The 20,069-nt window shown below is 41.4% G+C and overlaps 1 protein-coding gene and 1 long non-coding RNA gene across 2 annotated transcripts in view; both read left to right on the top strand.

The window, feature by feature from the left end:
- The first annotated feature begins 3,621 nt into the window (after positions 1–3,621).
- The window catches only part of LOC129457160 (uncharacterized), a 53,863-nt gene continuing 37,415 nt past the window's right edge, over positions 3,622–20,069 (top strand). Inside the window, exon 1 of the long non-coding RNA XR_008649120.1 lies at positions 3,622–3,713. This is a non-coding gene — a long non-coding RNA (uncharacterized LOC129457160). The remainder of the gene's footprint in view (positions 3,714–20,069) is intronic.
- bahcc1b (BAH domain and coiled-coil containing 1b) overlaps positions 18,179–20,069 on the top strand; it is a 39,306-nt gene continuing 37,415 nt past the window's right edge. The window contains exon 1 of the mRNA XM_055229507.1: positions 18,179–18,425. The gene's annotated coding sequence lies outside the window, so the exon portion shown is untranslated. The remainder of the gene's footprint in view (positions 18,426–20,069) is intronic.

The raw sequence follows: 20,069 nt of genomic DNA, 5'->3' as shown, positions 1-20,069 counted from the left end.
GCTTTAGTCCAGCTGGGTGTGTTTTGCCCCTGGAGATGGAGGGCTTTAGAAACAAGGATGCGATAGAGCTTTCAGAGGTTCGCGGCAGCAGCATCCTTTATATTTCCATCAGGAAAACAGTCGAAGCATTTCTTATTCTGGATTATTTAAACACTTTTCTCTAAATATTTTTTCTCTTGTGCTCAAGGTCATTCAGCTCAATTTCACTTTATTTTTGCAGTCATTGTTTTTTATTGTCGCTGCCAAGCCCAAATCAGCTTTTATGTGAAATATAAATAGTTTATTGTCATTATGTGTGTCTGAGCATGCGTGTGCATATGCGTGTGATCAGAGGGGTTACGACAGGAAACCCCTGGCCATTGTGTGCAAGTGACCCCTCAAAATCAATGTGACAGAGCGGTTGATTGGCTGGAGGGTCCTGTCTGTCTGCACCTAATCCTTCAAGGTGGAGCCTGGGCAGGCCTGCTGTGCCTCTGAGAGGGTGTATACGACCATGTAGCTCCACTTGTATGTGTGCCTTTCTGCACCTAATCCTTCAGGATGGACTAAAGGCCACGGAATGGAGTATTAGTGCAGTTACAGGGGGTCAACCATGTGTGTTTGTGTGTGATGTGAGAAAAGAGAGGGACTACTCCACAGTAGTCAATTAGACAACAGAATACCATGCATTTGTAAGGAGGCTAGTCATGTGTGGAAGTCATAGTGGGTATTAGCCAGGAGTGGATGAGAAGGGGGCAAATTTTCGGGCAGATTTGAAAGGATAACCCAGTTGGACCAAAATTAGTGGCAGGCATCTGGATTTGACCTCAGACCTATGGTATGGCCTTGGGTCACTCAGGGGTCATGGGGCACAAAGCAGAGCACTGACCCTGCACAGGTCAAGCATGCGGGCAGCTGAAAGGACTCTTTTGTGAGGCCTGGTCTCCTCACTATTTCCCATGAGCACTAGGGACTACGTCTGCTTAGGAAGCTACACTGAGAGGTAGCCGGACACAGACACATTCTGAGAGGACACGGACATGTTATAAACTCACAGCTTATTGTTGTAGTTAAAAATTCACCTGAAAGCTTTAGGTTTGCTTAACTTCTGAAAATGTCCACACGTCACACTTTTAAACATTACGGTGCTGATTGTGCTTGTGTCATAGGGAGATGCCGTAGATTCTAGGTGTGCCAATGGCCATTGCTTGTGTACATCTGTTAGCGCCTCCCTAATGAGCGCATGCACAGTGCCTCTAGTGCTGTGTGTGGCCCTCTGAGAGGCAGAGAGGAGCCCTCTGCTCCAGTAATCACATTTAATTACGCAGCAGCATTAGACGGCCTATGAATAGGGTTTTTAGGCAGGCCTCTTACACTGAAATTGGCTGCATCCAGTCGAACATTGCCCATCTTTGTCCTAGCTGTCCCACTATATTCTATTAAGACTGTCTTTTGACTATCAGCAAAGCACTAGGGTCTAGCACTAACAACTGCTGGGCTACTGCTACATATTAAAAAGAAAGGTAAAGGGAACAATGGACGTTTCTTGGCTGACTAGCTAGCGTCTGCCCCATTAATGAAGCGAATGGACCACACATTGGACTACATTCACAATGGTCTTGCATGTAGCATTGCATTTAAAGGTCTAAAAAAAACAGCTTCCCTGTTTATCTGAGCTGTAGATAAGAACTGTGCGCTTCTTTTTGGGAGTAAGGAAAGAATTTACTTTGTTAATCTCCAGAGGGGTTCCCAGGCTGTGAAATCAATTTCTAAGCAGAACATTTTAGGATGATGTGGGACTATGCTCTGTAAAGAGTGGCATGCCAAGCGGCCATCTGCAGCTCTGTATGCATGCACATGCAATGTGTTTGTTCATACCCACATGAAGCACTGTGTTTATGTGCATACTCAGATAACTTGTCTTTGGGTCTGACCTTGTGCCAACCAACACATTAGCCTGCTCTAAACCTGACTTTGGCATGAAAACATTCATAGTTACAGGAAACACAATATAAAGACACAGAACAGCATTGCATGCCACAAGTATTTCATCTCATATCTCATAGTAATTGTTCTAAATAGGACTATTATGTCTCATCTTTTATGCGCAAGACCATCTCAATTTCTTGCAGAGCATTTCACTTCCTGTTTGAGAGACCAAACCATAAATCCAAGATGTTTTTAAAAGGCCAGTCCCATAAAAGTGCAGAGCCGACACATCAGCATTGGGTCACGGCAAGCTCCATGTCTGTTTTACACAAATGCTGTGTGCATCTAAAGTTGTACAGTTGCATAACAAGCAGTGGTCCACACACTGCACCACACACAGGCCCAATGTGTGTGTATGTGTGTGTGACTGAGGGGATTCATGCTGGCTTTCCTCTATTAAACTCTGTAATAAGGCTCACTGTGTACGGGAGCGCTGACATCCCTGCCCACCTCAGTGATGTACGGCCCGCTCTGTGTGTGTGTGTGGGTGTGTGTGTGTGGGGGGGGGTGTAGGTGTGTGGGGGGGTGTGGGGGTGTGTGTGTGTGTGTGTGTGTGTAGGTGTGTGGGGGTGTGTGTGTGTGTGTGTGTGTGTGTGTGTGTACCTGTTCCCAATGATCTATAACTCCAGGGGTTGTTCTATTCCATATACGAACATTTGTGTGCATTTGAGGGTGTTTAAATCAATGTTTGCGAGTGAGCGTGTCCACATGGGCGTGCAGCTGCATGCTTCACAGCCCTGGTCTGGGTTTGGCACAAAGAGGGAGGGAATTCCTTCACATTCTGACAGAGGAGGGTCTCACTGGTGCCTCTAAATGGCTGCAAACCTTGGTCCAGGGGTGATAATTTACAGTGTGAGAGTGCGGGTCTCAGAAAAGTGGCGGACACGGGACGGCCCATATATCTCTCATAATTGACAGCAGAGTTGAGAGCCAGAGGAGACGCTCTTATCCAGGTTCTGTCCTGTCTGCCGCGGCTCGCGCAGAACAGGCCTTTCATTTAAACGTGTCTTCAGCTCTCTGGTGCCAACGGCATCATTAGGGTTTTAGGAGTGGCACTTAGCACATGAACAGCTTGGTCCTTGCCTGGCCAATATTAACACCATGCCTATTGCCGTGTACATGTCACTGCTTCACTGATTTATCCAACCATCTTGAATTGTATTATTCAACTGAGTTTTTCATATATCTCCCAAATAATATTAGGCCTACACATAGCCTATTTTTTATTTTTTATTTTTATTTTTTTTTGTCATCAAAATTTTAGTTAAGTCCTTTCATGTGAAATTACAGAAGTTTATGTGTCATCTATATTGAAATAAATCATGTGGAGAGTGTTGTACAAAATGAAGATGAACTAGAGTTGGACGGACCTGAGACGTGAACGGTACTCACCAGTATTCTTTTTTTTTTGAAGGATATTCTTCCTTTTTCTCTCCCGTGACATGCTGCCTCTGCTTGTTCTTCGTCTTTCTTCTGTCTCATTAGAATGCAGCACTGTAACTTTGCTGCGTACCATTGATCTGTGTGTGTGTGTGCGCGCGTGTGTGTGTTTGTGTGTGTGGGGTGTGTGTGTACGTGTGTGTGTGTGTGGGGGGGGTGCGTGTGGGGGTGTACGTGCGTGTGTGTGGGGGTGTACGTGCGTGTGTGTGGGGGGGGGCGTGTGTGTGTGTGGGTGTGTGGGTGTGTGTGTGTGTGTGTGTGTGTGTGTGTGTGTGTGTGTGTGTGTGTGTGTGTGTGTGTGTGCCGTGCGGTAGAGCAGTGAGCGGCGGGGAGTTCAGCTAGAGGCGGACAGAGAGGAGGACTTGGAGTAAACGGAAAGAAAAGACTGAAGACTGAAGAGTGGGACGGAGGGGGAGTCAGGGCCCCATACAAGAAAAGACACGGGCTTTCCTCGTGATCGCATCTTCCGCCCCTGTTTTTGAAGCCCACAGAGACAAGAGAGCAGCTATTTACTGAAGCCCACACATAATGGCCACTTTTATTTACTCAAGCCCATTTAGGCACTGCCAAGGACTCTCTGCTGTGCAGGCCAAAAACAGAAACCCGAGGTGTTCTACAAACCACCAAGTCCCCTCCTGTTGGCTGTGTGTCTCTAATGCAGTTACAGATATCCATCTCCAACATTTCTGTCAAGCAAAAATGTCTTTAAATACAGCTCAACATGTGGGCACATTTAGATGTGATCTGCATGAGCCCTGTCTGGAGCTCCCCTGACGCCGTCTGACATCAGAGGGGTCAGCCATGACCCCCGTCCCACTAACAGACCTAACATCGTACAGGCTTTCTACAGTGCTCGCCTGCATGCTTTTGTCAACTACATTTCTGCAAATAGTATTCCTACTCTTCATCATGTATTGTCTTTAACAATTTACAGTTTGCTTTAATATGTGCGCGTGGCAGATATTTATCACATAGTGTAGACCCCATCCTGGGGACCTGTCTCCTTTATGAGGACTAAACTCAGGTCCTCATGACGTAAATCCTTTATTAGATCAACGCAGTGATTTAAAGTTCCGATATGGGCTAAAATACATAAAGTTTAGGGTGGGCAAAAGTGACTATGGTTAAGGCTAGGGTCAGTCTGTGTGTGTGTGTGGTGTGTGTGTGTGTGTGTGTGTGTCATTTAGATTTATTTTTTATTTTATTTTTAGATTTTTATATCAAAATATATAAAATAAATGGAAAATATACATGAATGTATATATTTTTTGTTTTTATCTGTATATTTTAATTATTAATTAAGTAAATTCACAAATGCATGTTTCAATGAAAAATATTTAAAAATAATTCTACTTGGCATAGTGTTGAGATCAGAGCTCGAACAATAACCAATAGATGAAATGAGCATCTGGACTTTTAAAATGACCACACAATAGTTTATTTTAGGGATCATTGTTTAATCATCTTTTCAGCTATTTTTGGTCAGGTTCATGTCTGTCTGTAGTTTTATAAAACTACAGTTACAAATGTAATGACAACATCTACATAAATATAAATGTGTCTCTCATTGTGATCATTTGTTTGACTATTTAAACATTAATGCTAATAATACTTTTTGATGCTGAGGTTTCACTTGCTGTCTTGTTTCATAGCTCCTCCTTGTTTGTTTCTCACATAGGCCTGAGTGAGCTTCATCACGTTTTATCATAAAACAGAGGCGTGAGTGCGTGGTGGTGTCTTCTGACAGGGCAGTGACAGACTCCTTTGCTCTGTGCTCCATGCCTTTAGTGTGAGGCCTCGGAACCTCCTCCATTCAAAAACAAATAGGCTGCCACATAAAGATCATCCTTCATTTCTTATGCCGTCATTCAGCACCTCGCCCCCAGTGTTGCACACAGCACACACTGGTCCCAAAATGCTGCAGTCTTTGTAAAGAAATATGCGCTGTGTGCATCTCTAGGCCACGCTCAACACACCAGGCGTGACCTAGAGCTTCACATCTGTAAGGGATTTGTACAGTGAGATGATACCAATAATAAATAATGTGAACATTTGAAACTCATTTCAGTCCCCCTCTGTATGACCCTATACAAGGTCATAGTGTGGAGGAGGAGAGCCCTCCTTCCACATGCGCACTGCCTTTGTACCTCTGTATTATTCATGCATGTCTATGATATGACGAATTGGACATCCCACAATCCCACAGGTGTTCACAATTCACCAGTGATGACCTCTGTTCACTGTCCCTTCTCTCACCCTTCACAATTTCCTTAAAAATGTTTTGTATCTAATATTACTCCTCCTCTCAGCGGATCATAGAGATCCTTTAATTTGTTTAGTTAATCAGATTTACATGAAGCTACGATGATTTAGATCTGACCCTGACACACTCTCAGACTATGGTCATATATGACCAGTAGGGGGGGCTCTAATTCATGCTTTTGAGTGCGTAGCTACCATAGCAGTTGATCCTGCTGCTCAGAGGTCAGCTCATGACCTCAGAACAAACTCTGCTTCTCCTCTTCATTGAGAATTTTCTCCACACATACTGGTGTGGTCAGTAAGGTAGAGGAAAATAGGGGAAAAGTCTGTACAGACTTAGATTTGGCACAAATGTTTCTCCTCTCTCAGCTTTTGACCTGCTTTCTGGCTACTTCAGACTGCCTGAATATTTCCTTGTTGTCATGGCAGCTGTGGATGTTTAGGACCAGGACAGGATCATCTGTTATGTCACCTGACCTTTCACTGAACCCAAGCCCTGTAAGCACAACTATGTCATCTGATTGAACACACATAACTTGCAGAAGTGAGTGGTCCATTGTTTGCCTTTATGTCTAGGGTCTATAGGGTATAGTTTTACAAGTTTAGGGAAGAAGGAATGAAGTGTGAGGTGGCACTTGAAGCACAACTTGCCACATACAAGTAAAGTGAAAGTGCTGTACCTTCATATAGGCCCCACTCTAAACGGACACACCCCTCATGAAAAAGCACAGCAGTATGGTCCCATAAACCTTCACATAAATCCATGCAGACTCAGAGCTGCTCGTCGGCCCTTTCTCCCTCACTGCAAAGTACAGCCACCATGTGAGAATGATGAATGAGCTATCCTGTACCGGAAGCACATGTTAGAAGCCCCCTGCCCAGACCCTTCTCCCCACTGTTCATCCCCTGTCTGCATCTCCCCTCACCTCCCTTTTCTCCCCCAGTGACCTCATAAGCCCCCTCCTTCCTGGGGCCCCTCCCTCACTGATGGACACAGAGAGTGTCCAGTGTCCACACACAGCCCAGTGTTGTTGTGCACTGTTCAAAAGGATTATGATAAATGACGACACAAAGCCCCATTTTTTATTTTTCCTTAGTCATGTGTTTTAACCCATGTTATATCTTGATCAATTCTAATTTTGAAGGCTCAAAAGGTGATATTTTCAAATATATTGTGCTCAATAACACACAAGTTGCTTTTCTTAATGATTTTTACCTGTTTTTTTCTTTAGATACAGACACCATAAGTGAGTGGACCTGAGGGAGTCTGAAATCAGCCAGCAGAAATGTGCAAACTGCAGGTGGTCTACATCCAATTAAAAAAAATAAAACAGCACTGAGGTACTGCACAGCTATACACAGACACAAGGATCCATGATATAAAGAAAGTAAAAACATTATTTAAAAATATTTATCATCCACAAAATCTAAACCCATTGTGTAAAATGTTGTTTCATTTAGTGTCAAAAGTGAATAGTGGAATTAAACATATGGATGCCTCAGGCAAAGTATGGGCTGGAATATATTACAGTTGCACAGTGTTACACTAACCCTGAGGATCTTCACTGCTTCGAGAGATGAATCGAATAAAAAGGATAGAGAGGTATCGTAGTCTCTGTCTTAGGCCGACAGCTGCAAAACAATATTTTTCCATGATACTGAACACTTAAGCTACAAATGAGCAGTCTAAAACTATATAGTGACTTTACAAATTAACTAGACATAATTGGACAAAATTGTAGTATTTTATATGTTTATGAATGTTCCTTTTAGACTCTCTTATTACCCAATACAATGTCTCTCCTCTAAAAGCTGAGTCCACGCACTCCTGCAAAGAGTAAGTGGGTCGTCATTCTTCACTGAACAGATACTATTTTGCACCCAGTTCCAACATGTTTAGCCTCATCATGTCAACATGCTGGTGTCTGGAAGAATGAAAGAAAGAAAGGAACTGTAGCAGCTTCATACTGCATTGATTTTTCTGTTCTGTTAAATGAGTGTTGCGCAGTCCCGCAATTTGAAATGGCTCGCGCGCGCGCGTGTGAGAACATTTTAGAGAAGGAAGGAAAAAATGGACGGTGCAGGATCTATCCACAAACCCGAAGTACATTTGTTGTTTTGCACACATGATGAAATAACTGACCATACCTGAAAAAACGGCATTGCCACTTTTGTAATCAAATCTACAATCAACAAGACTTGAGCGCAGGGGACAGTGAGTAAACTACAGGCCCAGGAGGAACACGCTCAGCTCCCATCAAGCCTTAGTCTCATTCTGTTCATTTGACTGTGTGAACACAAACTGACTATCATATGAGCCTACATTAACTGTATTTCAGCGTTGCTTACCTGGGATACAGGTTATAGCCCAAATGTTTTAGCCTTAATGATTCATTCACTCCTAAATTTTTATTTTATTATTTCAACAAGGCTGATTGAAATAATAATCCGTGCTTCTGCTGTCCGTGTTCATAATTAGCCGGCTAAACTGTTTTTCTACGGTTTGAAATTTAGCACCAGAAACGTAAAATGATTCCGCATTATGTTTGGGGCGATTCATCCCCTGCATGACAGGTCCACAGTGATATCTGCTCTGTTTGTAAGGAAGTATTGGAGAAGTGTGTATTTTGAATCCAGGGCAATCCCAGTGTGGTAATGTAACACACATACATGTTACACACATACATGTTACACACATACATGTTACGCACATACATCATGCTACACACATACATGTTACGCGCACACATCATGTTACACACATACATCATGTTACAAACGTACGTTACACACATGTTACACATACATCATGTTACACACATGTTACGTACATACATCATGTTACACACATACATGTTACGAACATACATACATGTTACACACATACATCATGCTACACACATACATGTTACACGCACACATCATGTTACACACATACGTTACACACGTTACAGATGCATCATGTTACACGCATACATGTTACGCACACACATCATGTTACACACATTCATGTTACGCACATACATGTTACACACATACGTGTTACGCACATACATCATGTTACAAACATACATACATGCTACACACATACATGTTACACGCATTCATGTTATGCACATACATGTTACATACATGTTATGCACATACATCATGTTACACACATACATGTTATACGCATACATGTTACACACATACATGTTACACACATGCATACATACATACATACATACATACATGTTACACACATACATCATGTTACACACGTACATGTAACGCACAATCGTCTCAACAAAGGCGCACAGAGTTGCTCCTCTCGGTCTAAATTTGGTGAAGGTGGCCCAAACCGTATTTGATAAGTCCTGTCCATTATTGCCATTTCAGAGAACCTCCCGCGTGAGAACGAAGCCCAATTTATCATTCATTGCGCTAAATCGCAGTGAGACTGCATTTAATTGAGTTTGCATTGTATTTCTTAGCTGGGTGCCTCCTCGTGGGGTGGGTGTACTCTCTCGGGCCATTTCAGATTCAGAAATGTGTGGGTTGAGTATCTCGGGGTAGAAGGGGAACGCCTTTTGTGGAGAATCGTCTACATTTTAAAAGTAGGATCGGATAATATGATGGGCTTGTTTGTGGACCTTCAGCCAGCTCAGGCGTGTGGACACGTTCCATATACCAAAGCATATACACTTGATTTGAGGACGTTGTCTACTTGGAGCGCTTTGGATGTGCCGTGTGCTCGTGCAACATCTAGACAACGCAGAGCTGCGCTCCGGTCCATGGAAGCGTCACGAGGCAGTTTTACTTTGGCAAGTTTGCACCATAACAACCTCCAGTTGTACTTAATTCGCATCACATTGTGGGTTGTGTGTAAAGTAGGCCTATGGTTGTAGAATTACGTGGTACCACCAACAACCAAGAGGCTTTAGGTAATGAGGTTAAGCCTTGCCTATTGTTTCCTTATTTAGAAATAAATAAAATGATCTGGTAGTCTACATTAGCATATTTTTTATCATAAAATCGTCGTTGCTTTTTAAAATTAAATATATTATTATTATTATTATTATTATTATTATTATTATTATTGTGTCTGTAGTACTAACAATAATGGTAACAATAATAATAATAATAATAATAATAATAATAATAATAATAATAATAATAATAATAGCTGTAGCACGATCTGGTGATGAATATGTAGGTCAGTCCTAGGCCTACTTCAAAAGTAGCACTATCCAAATAAAGACCCATGGTAAAGTAAGTTTGCGCGTTTCTAGCAGCCTGTAATTTCATATTTTCACAAGAACGAGTGTCCTCAGGAAAAGCACAAGTCAAAGTTCGTCAAATTAAAGCAATTAATATTGTTATTACTAGCCAAAGGTCTGGTCAAAAATGTTTAGCTGGGGTAGTACTATGGATCTGAGTAGCTGTACAGCATCACCGAACTACACTGCATTTTTAAGGACATGTGTGTTTCAGAAAATAATACAAATTGAGAAAAAAAAGACAACGATTATGTACAGATCATCATTGTTTAATATAACAGTCATAAGATACCTTAACTATGCACATAGCCATTATGAAATGTGTTAACAATTGCAATTGCACACAGAGAACAAATAATCTGAAAGATCTCACCTTTAAGGAAAACAAAACATGATCGTGTCCAGTTTTCGAGGCACGGTGTAGATATTAGGTAAGGTTGTAACATGGCCCTCTGCAGCAAAATAAATGTGTTTTTTTTATTATTATTTTTTTTACAAAGGCATTTTGAAAATGGCGCACCGACAATCATGGCGGGGGAGGCGTGCCGCCGGCGCGTTGTTTAGCGCGTAAAGTGAGGACCGTCTGTCGATGTCCGCTGGAGTGAATATGAAACCAGCCCGATATTCACCGATAGCAAGTCTTGCACTTATCCTTTTTAACCGATGTGTCGGTAAAAGCATCTCTGAGGCACGTATTGCCAAGCGCATTGAAGAAAGTATCGTCCGTTCCTTCGTCTCCTGCGCCCCCACCCCCTACCTTGTGCCTCTCTTTTCGGAAGAGCCGTTTCGTTGAAAAGTTGATCCTGTCATTTTCTTAATTGTGATATTTTCGTCAAATCGCATTGCTTTAGCTTTTCTCTGCACCAAAATTGTGTCCGACAGCTTTTTCTTCCGTGCGCAATGGACAGACTAGCCCGTGCAAGTCATGCAGTGTTGCCAGCAGCTGGGGCTTCCAGCGAAAAGCTGCGAAGAGAGGATCTCTGTCCCTCCGCCTTGCTTGCACCTCCCTCCTGCTCCCTTCACCCGCCACAGCAGTGAGGGGGAGGGAAGAGGGAAGCCCACGCTGATAGCTAGAGGCACCCCCGTCACAAAGTTTGTGTGTGTGTCTGTCTTGTGTGTAGACTGTGTATCTCACTCTGTATAGGCTACGCTTTAAAATCGTTGCTGGGAAATTCAGTGGATGTTTGATGAGAAGGCATTGGTACGGTTCACTAAATAGAGCCTACACAATAAAGACTATTGAGCCTAACTTTTCTGGTAGACAGTGAAATCTCCTACAATATCTTGCATTTTTTCAATTACTGCTGTTATATTATATAAAAATACCTTCAAAAACATGCATTCTTACTGAGAGTAGGGTCACCTCTTCACAGATCTGACCTGTAACCTGTCCTCATGGCGTATCCTTTTGTCCATCGAGAATGTGAATCATTCCAGGTAAAGCAATAACTTCTCCATGGAACCAAACTGGTAGCAGACCCTTGACCAAAAAAGTTACTTTGTATACCTTTAAGTTCAGAAAATTCAATTCATTTTATTTTTATAACGCTCAAAATCACAACAACAGTTGTCTCGAAGGGTGTTCATGTTTTGGTTGATGGGGGAAGCCGGAGTACCCAGAGGAAACCCATCCAGGCACGGGGAGAAACATGCAAAACTCCACACAGAAAGGCCTGGGCGACCCGGGGATCGAACCAAACCTTCTTGCTGTGAGGCATGAGTGTTGCCACTCAGCCACCGTGCTGCCTACACACAAAAACAAACAGGAAAATCAAACAACAGGAAAAATCAGACAAAACAAGAAAAATCTGCCAAAAAATCGAAAATTAATTGGAGGCTATTCGTATTTCCCAGGCAAATAAAATGAATTAAGAAAAATGTGATCAATCAATATGTGGAAAATCAATCAATCAATATGTGGTGTATATATATATATATATATATATATATATATATATATATATATATATATATATATATATATATATATATATATATATATATATATATATATATATATATATATATATATATTCTCATATCATATATATAGCTCAGCCCTAATTTGCTGTGTATATTCTCATTTAAACACAAACATGCCCCACCAAAGGCAATCTCCACACAGAATGGCATTTATTATTTTTTAGGCATTCAAACTACATTTGTAAATCAAAAAGAAAACATTTAAGTCAAAGTACCAGAGCTTCATTGTATTTAATTGCAGAAGTGGCAATTGGGGTTAAATGCAGATTATTGTTGTAATTTAAGCAGTGTAGGCCTCTCACTATAGCAAATTAAGTGCAATATGTTGCTAAAATTTAATAATAATAAATTATTTAATAAATTACATTTAAAATATTATATATATTAATCCCCAAAATCTTTTCTAAATGTACACATTCTTAAAAACATGAACTGGAAAAAAATAAATGACCAAATGAGACAGTTTAATAGTTAGGTTGCACCTTTATGAGAATTTATTTATTCAACCCTCTACAGTTCAAATCCTATCAAAGTACAGAGACATAACAAAAGGTTCCCCTTGTACAAAGAAAAAGTACCCACAAGAAATATTGATTCCCAAAAATTATTGTTCCATCTGTCATTTATTGAATGACATCTTTTGATAAGCAAATATAGTTGTGAAGTTCTTCACAGTTATTGAGCTTTATTATTTGCATATAAATTGACAAAAGTGGTCTGACCACTTAACTGGAGAAAACAGACAAAAATCAGACTCTCCTTAGTTCTGGATGTAAACTTAGTGACTGTGGGCCCTCTGAGTTCATCTTTGACCTCATAGCTTCAATACAAGCTTCCCCTTCCCATTCTAATATGCAGCCGCAGTCAGAGAGCACATGACTGTTCCTGCCTGCTATGCCAGGCCATGTGATGGTGAAGCAGATGTGTTGGAAAGAAAAAATATAGAAGAAAGAAAAGATCTATTAGTCTAATATTAAAGAACAAGTAAAAGCTTTAGCCAAAAGGGAGGTCACACTGAAAGTTTGTGTCTATTATAACTGCTCCTTTAGCAACTGAAAATGCTTTTGGCCCTGGAAGTGTAATAAGATTTAGAAGTTAAATTAGAAATGGCATTGTATTTGTTTTAATGGCGTGCGCTCAGGGACACATTCATGCCAAAAAATGTTTTTTCTACAACTGTACTTCCATCCATTTCCATCCATGTTCTTCTGCTTTATTGCAGAGGCTGCAATCTGAGTAGGGAGGTCTAGATTTACCTTTACACACACACTTGCTCCCACTCTTCCGGGGGTATCCCGAAGCATTCCCAGGCCAGCTGAGAGATATATTCCCTCCAGTGTGTCCTGGGTCTTTCCTAGGTCTTCCTACTGATAGGACTTAGAACACCTCGTCAGGGAAACGTCCAGCAGGTCATCCGGAATAGATGCCTGAGCCACATCAGGTGGCTCCTCTCGACATGGACTCTACTGAGTCTACATGACTCTACTGAGTCCCTCCCATGTGACTGAGCTCCTCACCCTATCTCAAAGAGAGCACCACCCTGCGGAGGAAACTCATTTCATCCACGTGTATCATGGTCATGACATTCATTCCCAAGCCAAAAATTATAACACTAACTTTTAGGTTAGTGCTACAACACTAACCTGACAGAGCCTTTTCATATTAGATCCACGTTTTTTAACAGTGTCATGAAGAAGTAAACGTCATGATGGAATGTAACGTAATGTAACTTTCATACATGGGCCTGTAAGTGTATGCTTCCATTATAAAGTCTTCACCGTTTGCACTCAGCACTTTTTAATTCCAGCTCCCCCATTGCAATGCAGTACTTGTATTTCCCAAGATGTAATTTCCATTAATGCCTTGCATTGTCCATTTGTGATTGTGAAATTAAATTAGTATTTTTTTCTTATTTATAAGGGAATTATTAGAAACCATGCTCATTATAAAACAAACAGTTGACACATTCAATCTGATCAGACTCTGGTTCCAGCACGTTCCGTGCTTTGGAGTTCTCCTGCTCATTGTGCACACTGAATAGCATGCCTTAGCATATGGTCCAACTCTGCACTGCACACCATCATTCAGGTATTTTCACTTGGGGTTTGCAACTCTGCCCATCTTTTGGTGGCCACTAGGGTTGCAAAGATGTAGAAAATTCACAGATTTTCTCCAAAAAACTTCTGATGGGAACTTTTGGAAATTTTGGGAATTTCCCGAAATTTCCGGGAAGGAGGGGGTTATGTTATGTCCCCTTAGGTTCTATCGACTTTTTGTTGAAATTGAATTATTCATATATTCATGTTTCTGAATACCTAATGTACATTTTCTATCTTTTGATTTGATTTTTTTTGTAGGGTCAGCATGAGCAAAAACTCATTTCCAGATCCACAGTGCAGAGAGAATCATATAATTGTTAGAGGACAGTTTGACAAGTCACCAAACTGAAATTTGTTGTGTGTGTTAGTTTTGTTTTGAGCCCAAAGAAATTGTCGCATGCTCATACGTGACTTATCTTTATCAGTTTGAAGCTGTTTGAGACAAGACCATTTGAGACACAAATGTAACACTATGTTGTGGAGTCTATCCCCTTAAGTGCCATACTTCTTCCGCACCAAGCCCTAGTGATCACATCTGGCAATGACAACTTTTTTGAGGCTGATATTTATGTTCATTTGCTTAAATTAACGGTTTTATGCTTCTGCTCTTCACTCCTACCAAAGAGACAGACTTCAGAGAGCTTTCAGAAGTGTAAATTCCCTGTTAATTTCTTGCCTGATGAATCCAGAAGAGTTTGGAATCGAACCATAGAGCGTGAAAAACCTCTGGCCTAACTTGGGACCATCCAACCACAGCCGCTAAATATCACGTGTTTCTCAAATGTGGAAAATTCTTGTATCATTCAGAACAAAATCTATAACTTCTGTTACCTGAGATAAATATAATAGTGTGGTTCTTTTGTTGTTGATTCTGCACACAGTCTTCTGTGTTGTTTTTCTTCCCTTATTTACCCCCAAACCATCACTTTGTTTTTACTGGAACAGAGCATGCATCTCTCTAATTAGTTAATCCACCTGTCAATCATGCCCCTCTGGAATCGGGGAGACCCACTCTTTGTAAAGTTTTGTCAAAGCTGGTTCTGACTGCCCTGGTAGGGTATTCCCATGCATTCCTGTTAATTTTGTTAATGTATATTTCTGATAATTCATGGAAAATTTCCAACTTTGAAAATTCCCCAAATTTTGCAAACCTAGTGGCTACTACGAGGTCCCATTAACCTCCCTTTTCTATAGTGGAAAAACATTAAATTTATTAGTAGAGGCATGTCCATAAGTGTAAGAATTTAGTTGTGAAAAACTTGAACACAGACGTGTCTTGTGTCCAGTTTGCATCTTCTATACACTCAAAGCCTAGTGGCTAAAATACCCCTCCTGTGCTATTGTTTCTGGTTTCAGAAACTGTACATTTCTTTATCTACAGGTTAAACATTTTATTAAGAATGGTTAGTTTTCATATAAGCAAATTTAGTCAGTGATCAGTTCAAAAGCTGTGAAATTGTAGCTCTTATATTGTTTGGACCTGCTTGGTTTATAGGGGTAAAAGCACAAAAGGAAGGTGATCAGTGGCTGCTGGCTAGTGCAAGGTTTACACTGGTGGAAGCGGAGAAGGTGTGGTGTCTGTGTGGAACGCCTCGTTGCTCGAGGACAATCAATGCCTAGGACCACTCAGTTTCAAGAGCAATCAGTCCATCCGCATTAATTATCCACACCCCCATTGTAGGCTAAGGGAACTGTCGAGGTCTAAGGACTGAGTAGGCAGGCTATCATATTGGTAGGGCACAGCCTGCATCTCAAGTGAAATAGAGAATGAGATACGAGTCACTTATTTTTAGTCCCTAAATAAATGTATTAAATGCTTGCACTTTAAGTGCTGGATGCCTTTGTGCCCTGCTTTGTTCCTATGTGATTAGGACCTATAGGTCTGAACACAGAACAGACAAGCAGCCCTTTCAAACAAACCAAAATCTTGCTTTAACAAGATACAGCGCCAACATATCTGGACATGCATGTGATCAAGTACTTAATGTTTTTTTAAGTAGCTATAGCACGCCATTGTTTCAGACCAAACATTGTGATATTGGGTAAGCAGGAAAAAACAACCTACAAGCCTATATGAATCTGAATACTAGCCCACTATAAGATAAGTCATAGCCATCAGTGCTAATTATTGGTCATCTTGGCCTGTTGCCTCAAAGTTCACCTTAAATTTGCAAGTCAGGTGTTATGCCCCAGAAATTGTGATTTCATTTTCAGAGACTGAGTCGAAGGTACATCATGCACATGTGGCAGTCCACTGGTTAAGGGCCTCATTGGAACGCTAACATGTGAAATTCTGCTAAATGGATTAAGACTGTAATGGCACATAAAGTTACATGCATTGGAAGCCAAAAAGAACAAATTTAGGCTGATTTGATTTGAATTGTGATTGTATTTAACCTACTAGTAAATGCAGGGTTTCTCAACCTGAAACACAGTCACAACCCCCATAACAACCTTTGGAAGGCACAGCCACCAGATACAAAAAGTAGCCTATTGAGTAGCCCCATCTGCCTGGGGCTGCAAGACAAACTGCCATATTTTCCACAAAATAATTTCCATCAGAGTTGTCTGCAGTATACTATAATTCACTGGCAAAACTCTTGTCCGCATTTTTATTTTAATTGTATTTATTATTATTGTGTAGCATCTCGGTAACGTCCACATTTTCACTAAAGATTGTTTATTTGTTGTCTATTTGCTGTAGGTTTGGTTTCTACGTTACTCCAAGTGTTAGAAGCGTTAGAAGCCCATCACGTTTGTTTTCATTCTGTCGCTACATCCCTTTGTTTTCTAAACAAGAGAGTTATTGCTGCATTCCGTAAATGTAACCTCAACATTTAATAACACGACTGATTTCCCCTTTTACCGTATTCCCTTTGATTCAGTCACTCTTGACTCTCCTTTGCTCTGGGGCCAGCGGGGCTCGTGGGGCTCCTTGAAACGGTTTCTCCTTATCTCCTTTCATCGTAGAGCGCAGGGATGCCTTGAAACCACACGGCCAGTAATTGCTTTTTTTCAGGCAGCCCTGTTCGGACTGGCCAGCAGCCAATCAGAGCCTGGTTTACACTCGAAGATTGACAGCTCTCTGGCAAGCCGCCATCCAATCAGAAGTTGAGCCGAACCGCATCCCCGTGTTTTAACCCATTACCTCCACATGTAAACAAGCCTGGTGCTCGTGTGCGCAATAGGCTACTTTTGAGACTCCGCTCTTCTTTGAATTTCTAACATTTAGTTGTGCAAGTGGACAAACTTTATGGAGCCACGGTTACACCGACCTACACTTATTTACACATTCATTTCCTGGAGACTAATTCTAGCCTGAAGAATAATCGAACATAAGCCAGTTGCCTAGGCCTATCTAAACCCCTAAACTTAACCTAAAAAAAACACATCCTATTAACTTCTGTCAGTAGTTTAAATTTGAAATCCAGGTCAGAACTCTATGGGAGGGTTGACTGTTTGACATATATTTTTTTTTCTGCAGATGTTGGAAATTTTAGTAGAAGTAGTTTTTTAACCAAATATAAAAACATTATAGGCCTAATACTCTGAAATAAAGACTTAAATAAAATGTTGGTAATAACAGAACCTATCCATATAAAACAAAAACAGATACAAGTTCAACGTCTTCTGGATCACTACAAAATAGCCTAATTAAGATGAAGATTTTTGTCATGCTTAAAAATGTGATGGTGCATCCCCCGGTAAAGACCATACAGAGTTTGTGTCGACCAAGAGCGTTTGATGTAACAAAGATCTGAACTCCAAGCACGTGCAGCATCTGAAGATCCATTGGTGTAGATCACACATACTCTGTCCAGGCCGTGATCAGCTCTGTCGCACTGAACTGCACGGAGCAGAGGAGCAGAGAAGTGCTGCCTGCCTGTCTGCTCAGATTTGCCTGAGCGCACTGTGCGATGCACTGACGGCTGCAAATCAAACGCCCGCCGTTTCGCTCTGTGTTCCTTTCGATGTCCTGATTGGCTCTGTGAGGTGACCAATGAAATGGTGTGTTTACCGTCGGCGGAGGGATGTGTTGAGGAAAGGGTAGCGTAGGGTGGATGGGGAGGGCGCCTCACGGGCACGCTTTCACATTGTGGTTCTCAAACCAATAGGCGTGCGCGTTCACCCCTCCCTGCGCACACACATCCCGCTCACCCTCCTCCTCACAGCGTCTGAGTCTCCGGCTGCATGAACGAGCCTCAATTCACTACAAGCCTGAACTTCTCCGCTGCGTCTCTGCCATAGCTCCACTGAGCGCAAGGCTACGTCTGCAGCAGCAGCGCAGCAGCGGAGGATGTAATCAATGCCACATGTTTCATTTGAGCGAGCCGTGGATTTTCACTCTCTACACGTTGGACGTTTTCTTATAGCTCCCATCGAGTTGCTTCGCAAGAAATAGAACTTAACAGTAAGTTGCTTATAAATTTACAGACACGGGCTACTGTATTTTCAACCGGTGGATATGTGTTGATAGGTTACTGTAGAGTCGTCTATGCAAAATCATGTGTAACATTCATTACTTTGGCTTGTTATCAATTTTCAAAAGAAGATTTAGTAACAAATTTTAAAAATGCAACAGGAAAATTAAATGAGCCGTTTATAGTAACCAATAAAATATGATTGTAAAGCCAATACGCTATATAGCCTATCTACATTTCTCTTCTGTGGCTGAGCAAAAAGCATGGATTGCGCGCAGCTTCCTCCTTGGGACCAAGCCTTTACAAACACTGGGGCTGCAGCGCTTCGACTTGGCTTTTCTCTCTGGTTCAGTGTCCCTCTCAAGCACCCCGTTTAGCCTTAACAATTAACGATGCCAATTATAGTTAATTATTGAAATAAACCACTACGAAAATGGGTTTTATAAACTGGTGCCTATATTTTTAAATTACTTAGACGTAGACCCAATGCCATCCTTTGTCAAAGATGCAAACAATCTACACTTTACGTTTTTCACTCGGGGTATTAGTCAAACTATTTGATAAATAGAATAATGTGATCATTTTATACGTCATGAGATGTGTCTCAAGAATTTTGCCTGGCGAGTGTAAAGACTGTACGCGCTGAGTGAGTAGAGAGAGTGTGTGTGTGCGGGTGCGTGTGTGAGTGTGTCGGGGTGTGTGTGTGTGTGTGTGAGTGTCAGAATTCGCTTTGGGAGTCTGCTACATATACGCATGCCACAAATTTAAACAAAAAAAATATGTACAATGTGTTCATCTGTTCCGTGTGTATAAATGACGAATCATGAGCGCTCAATGAAATGAGTTTGAATTTTGCCTGTTGCTTTAGTTTGTCTGTTGGCGTGGATTGTAAACTTCGATGACGAGTGCTTACAAGCATAAAATGTAAAAGTGTGGGCTGTCAAGAGCAGTGTGGTTTATAATGGATGTTCATAAGAGGAATGTTATCGTAGGCTCACGAGAGGACATCTTGTTTTTTCTTGTATATTGTTTGTTTTTGTTTTTTACTCTAATGTTATTTTATCTTTATGGTCACCTAAACATGCCTATTGGATCTAAACAATGCTTTGGCAGTCAATTATAATATGCCTACATTCTGCACTGTTGTGTTGAGTATGAATTCACTCTCTCACACTCACACACGCTCACGCGTGGGAGTTTGTCTACTCCATTTTCTCTCGCACAATGCCAAAAAGTTTGTGCTTTCAATAAAAGGAATGCGAATGTGAGCCAAACAGAGTTTAGAAGTAGAACTTTGCATGACCCACTCATGCCTTCTCTAACAGGTTATTTTATGTTTTGTTTATTACCATGTTGTTGGGCTGTGTGTGGTGGCTTTACAGTTTAGGATGATATGGACGTACTGCGCTAGGAAAGGCCGAAAAGATCGAGTGCTGATGTGCTAGTGCGCGTAACAGCTCACCCTGCGCGCCTCACGTTGTTGAAGTAGTACCTGAGCTACAGTTTAGGCCTATGGGCGATTCTGACCGTTCTAATTCATTGTCTGTTCTCCAAGTCTTTGGTTCTGGAACATAAACGAGTGATGTGATTTGTGATTACACCGGCGTCTTTACGCACAGTGCGCGTAAAGACAC

This window comes from Periophthalmus magnuspinnatus, chromosome 19 (assembly GCF_009829125.3).
Source record: "Periophthalmus magnuspinnatus isolate fPerMag1 chromosome 19, fPerMag1.2.pri, whole genome shotgun sequence".
In the NCBI taxonomy this organism is placed as follows: Eukaryota; Metazoa; Chordata; class Actinopteri; order Gobiiformes; family Gobiidae; genus Periophthalmus; species Periophthalmus magnuspinnatus.
The sequence above is the reverse complement of the archived record's forward strand: the minus strand, read 5'-3'. Positions and strand labels throughout refer to the sequence as shown.